At 46.3% G+C, this 5202-nt stretch overlaps 1 pseudogene; it reads right to left on the reverse strand.

Annotated features, from left to right (window-relative positions):
- Positions 1–257: 257 nt before the first annotated feature.
- Positions 258–4733, reverse strand: LOC123728084 (E3 ubiquitin-protein ligase TRIM21-like; annotated as a pseudogene).
- Between the last annotated feature and the right edge of the window lie 469 nt (positions 4734–5202).

The following is a 5202-nucleotide window of genomic DNA, read 5'->3' on the forward strand; positions in this document are numbered from 1 at the left end:
TTGTAACCATGAAGAGGCTGCTAAATCATTGATATCAGAGATTACATGAAATAAATCACAATACAGTCACATCAGCACGACATTATTACATAAATACACCTTATGTATATGTACATCTAAGAAATGACCACATAGAAGAGACTGGAACAATTTAATCTAACATTAAACAAAATATTTGCAGGGCGTTTTTTTTTTAATATGTGATTCATGTGATGTATTTTAAACTTAATGGAATCAAGGTCTATGCTGAGTATTTGTCAGGATACCATTATGTTTGGCAACATCGCCACACTTCTGCAATGTCAAAACGTCATCCTCAGTCTGTGTGATTGACAGGAGAGATAATCAGAGGAGCAGAGTTTTCATCCCCAAAATGAGCACAAGGTCCTAAGTATGGATATAGTTTCTTAGCGAAGGTGCAGCCAGTGAAAGAGTAGATGTGAGACCTGGCCTCTACATCATAAAAGGACACCTGACCATCCTCATAATCCACAAACACCCCCACCTTCTGGAGCTTTTCCCTCAGGGAGAGGAGGACAGGTGTGGAGGTACAGGCTAGGTACTTATACCTCTCCCTCAGTGCCACAGTCCAGTATCCATCCTTAGGGCTCAGTGTGATATTTCCCTTCCTGTTGATGGACTCTCTAGCCACTCCTAAATCCCACTTAGTCTTTCCCTTAACAGTCACCTCATAGTAAAATCTTCCTGAGGAGACGCCTTTATTTCCAAGGACATAGGGACAGGTGGAAAACTTCTGGGTTGTCAAGGAGATATTGTTGTTTCTGTTGATATCTCACTTCTTTCCCACTTGTAGACAGGATGATATAGGGTTTTGCTGTATCAGGGTCCAGAGTCACATCCACTGCATCCACAACATGTTAAATGTGCAACCAGAGGGAAAAACAATTCTAGATCACCTGTACACCACACACAGAGATGCGTACAAAGCTCTCCCTCGCCCTCCATTTGGTAAATCCGATCACAACTCTATCCTTCGGATTCCTGCTTACAAGCAAAAATTAAAGCAGGAAGCACCAGTGACTCGGTCTATAAAACAATTGTCAGATGAAGCAGATGCTAAACTGCAGGACTGTTTGCTAACACAGACTGGAACATGTTCCGGGATTCTTCAGATGACATTGAGTACACCACATCAGTCACTGGCTTTTTTCAATAAGTGCATCGAGGACGTCGTCCCCACAGTGACTGTACGTACATACCCCAACCAGAAGCCATGGATTACAGGCAACATTAGCACTGAGCTAAAGGGTAAAGCTGCCGCTTTCAAGGTGCGAGACTCTAACCCGGAAGCCTACAAGAAATCCCGCTATGCCCTGCGATGAACCATCAAACAGGCAAAGTGTCAATACAGGGCTAAGACTGAATCATATTACACCGGCTCCGACGCTCGTCGGATGTGGCAGGGCTTGCAAACTATTACAGACTACAAAGGGAAGCACAGCCGCGAGCTGCCCAGTGACACGAGCCTACCAGACGAGCTAAATCACTTCTATGCTCGCTTCGAGGCAAGCAACACTGAGGCATGCATGAGAGCATCAGCTGTTCCGGACGACTGTGTTATCACGCTCTCTGTAGCCGATGTAAGACCTTTAAACAGGTCAACATACACAAGGCTGCGGGGCCTGATGGATTACCAGGACATGTGCTCCGGGCATGTGCTGACCAACTGGCAGGTGTCTTCACTGACATTTTCAACATGTCCCTGATTGAGTCTGTAATACCAACATGTTTCAAGCAGACCACCACAGTCCCTGTGCCCAACAACACAAAGGCAACCTGCCTAAAAGACTACAAACACGTTGCACTCACGTCCGTAGCCATGAAGTGCTTTGAAAGGCTGGTAATGGCTCACATCAACACCATTATCCCAGAAACCCTAGACCCACTCCAATATGCATACCGCCCAAACAGATCCACAGATGATGCAATCTCTATTGCACTCCACACTGCCCTTTCCCACCTGGACAAAAGGAACACCTATGTGAGAACGCTATTCATTGAGTACAGCTCAGTGTTCAACATCATAGTACCCTCAAAGCTCATCACTAAGCTAAGGAACCTGGGACTAAACACCTCCCTCTGCAACTGGATCCTGGACTTCCTGACGGTCCAATCCCAGGTGGTGAGGGTAGGTAGCAACACATCTGCCACGCTGATCCTCAACACTGGACCTCCCCAGGGGTGCGTGCTCTGTCCCCTCCTGTACTCCCTGTTCACCCACGACTGCATGGCTAGGCACGACTCCAACACCATCATTAAGTTTGCTGACGACACAACAGTGGTAGGCCTGATCACCGACGAGACAGCCTATAGGGAGGAGGTCAGAGACCTGGCCGGGTGGTGCCAGAATAACAACCTATCCCTCAACGTAACCAAGACTAAGGAGATGATTGTGGACTACAGGAAAAGGAGCACCGAGCACATCCCCATTCTCATCGACGGGGCTGTAGTGGAGCAGGTTGAGAGCTTCAAATTCCTTGGTGTCCACATCAACCAGAAACTACAATGGTCCAAACACACCAAGACAGTCGTGAAGAGGGCACAACAAAGCCTATTCCCCCTCAGGAAACTAAAAAGATTTGGCATGGGTCCTGAAATCCTCAAAAGGTTCTACAGCTGCAACATCGAGAGCATCCTGACCGGTTGCATCACTGCCTGGTACGGGAATTGCTTGGCCTCCGACCGCAAGGCACTTCAGAGGGTAGTGCGTACGGACCTGGGGCAAAGCTGCCTGCCATCCAGGACCTCTACACCAGGCGGTGTCAGAGGAATGCCCTAAAAATTGTCAAAGACCCCAGCCACAGACTGTTCTCTCTACTACCGCATGGCAAGCGGTACCGAAGTGACAATGTCTAGGACAAAAAGGCTTCTCAACAGTTTTTACCCCCAAGCCATAAGACTCCTGAACAGGTAACCAAATAGTTACCCGGACTATTTGCATTGTATTTGTTCTTAACTGACTTGCCTAGTTAAATAAAGGAAGAAAAAAAATAAAGATGTACATACTACCTCAATAAGCCTGACTAACCGGTGTCTGTATATAGCCTTGCTACTGTTATTTTCAAATGTCTTTTTACTGTTGTTTTATTTCTTTACTTACCCACACATACCTACCTTTTTTCCCCGCACTATTGGTTTGAGCCTATAAGTAAGCATTTCACCTGTTGTATTCGGCGCACGTGACAAATAAACTTTTATTTGATTTGCATAGCGCTGCACCCTCTTTCATGACTTTATCCATCTCTTTATTCAGTGTCTCCTCCAGTTGGGACACAACTCTCCTCCCAGTCCCCACATACAGATCACTGATCTTAGACCAGTCTTGGTGGGTGGAAGGGTGCAGAGATGGTAAGCTCTGTAGGAGGTGGTCCTCAGTGTGTGAGCTGCTCCAGCTTAGTGCTTCTCCTCTGTTGCTCATTCATTTCCTGCTCCAGCTCTTCAATGAGCCTTTCAGCCTGCCTCTCCACTTTTTTATGCTTCTCTTTGACCACCTCAATGAGCTCAGCCTGACTTTTCTCAATTGAGCGCACCAGAGCAGCAAATACCTGCACACTGTCTAATATCTGTCTCTCTGCAACTCTCTTTCTGAGCTCTACAGAGTGTTTGATCTCCTTAACCTTTCTAGATTTTGTATGCATCATCTGCTGTACTGCTGCCATCATCTTCCCCAGTTCAGCAAGCTTCTCTCCATACTCTTCCTCTAGAGGGACTGTGTTGTGAGCCTCAGTGCAGGTCTGACACACACACGTCTGATCACTCCTACAGAACAGCTCCAGGAGTCTGTCATGCTTCTTACACATCCTGTCTTCCAGGTTTTCCACAGGGTTGATCAGCTTGTGTCTCTTTAAGGCTGGGACTCTCTGATGAGGCTCCAGATGAGTCTCACAGTAAGAGGTCTGACACACCAGACAGAACTTCAGGGCCTTGAGCTTCATCCCAGTGCAGATGTCACAGCAGACTTCTCCAGATTTGGCAGTTGGTCTGAGTTGCTGGTGGCTTTCACTTGAACTGATTTCCTGAACTGAGCAGCCATCTCAGAAATATTTGTATTGATGAGTAGATCTGGTCTCCTATAAACAAATTTTTTTTTTTTTTTTTTACACACGGGACACTGGCACATGTCATTGCCATCCCAGTACTTCCTGATACAGGCCATGCAGAAATTGTGTCCACATTGAATAGAGACCGGCTTAGTGAACACATCCAGACAGATGGAGCACAGGAACTGCTCTTCAGCAAGGACACTGCTGGAAGACGCCATATCTAGACAGAGACCAAGGTAAAACCATAAAACATTTCCTGGAATCAGTCAGCTCTTGATAGTTAACGTTGGCCTACTGTAGCACAGAAAAAAAGGAGAATACACTTAATTTAGAGCTGATTTTCAAATGTCCATGTTAATCTCTACTCACCTGCATGTGTTTGTGGATAAGATTTGTGTTGTTCTTTCTGTTAGTGTGGTTAAAAGAGGTCCAAAGAAATAGGAGACTGAATTTCACTAACAGTTTTCGAAAGAGCTGGGGAGTTTGGTCTCATGCACAATTTACTGTGTTTTAGCTTCACTTCAGAGAAATGACGTTGAAAATGCACTTTATCTTCCTGGAACAATTAACTATACACAACCCAAGAGCACTCACTTGCCCAACCCTTATAGCCCTATTCTGATTGGACCATTTCGTTTTGCATGGCCCGGTGCCCCGGGTGGGCGGAGAATTCACTTAAGGACCGATGGAATGATCTAAAATATGCAAACTCCACCCACCCGGGGCACCGGGCCATGCAAAACGAACCGGGCCAGGCATTGAACTGCAGACTTCTCGTCAAACATGTCCTCTCTAGACCACATGTCCCTGAACTGTGGATTCTCTCCTTGTGAACATGGGAGAAACACTCCAAAGCCACGAGTGGTGTGTTGTTGTGAAGCTCATTTGTGCTGGTTAGTCATGCATAACGGGGACAGGAGAGCACTTGTAACCATGAAGAGGCTGCTTAATCATTGTTCATCAAGAGCGGAGTGTCCGCATTGATATGCACACAGCATCCCAGATCAAAAAGAGGTGTGTCGCACCATCTGCTTACCAGTGATGAACTACCACTACCCAACATGCACCCCTGTCAGGAAGAGAGGCAGGCACTCATTAGATGCAGTTACTATTGCTCTCCTGATGTTACTGTCTACAA

The sequence above is a fragment of the Salmo salar genome, chromosome ssa17, assembly GCF_905237065.1.
Source record: "Salmo salar chromosome ssa17, Ssal_v3.1, whole genome shotgun sequence".
Taxonomy (NCBI): Eukaryota; Metazoa; Chordata; class Actinopteri; order Salmoniformes; family Salmonidae; genus Salmo; species Salmo salar.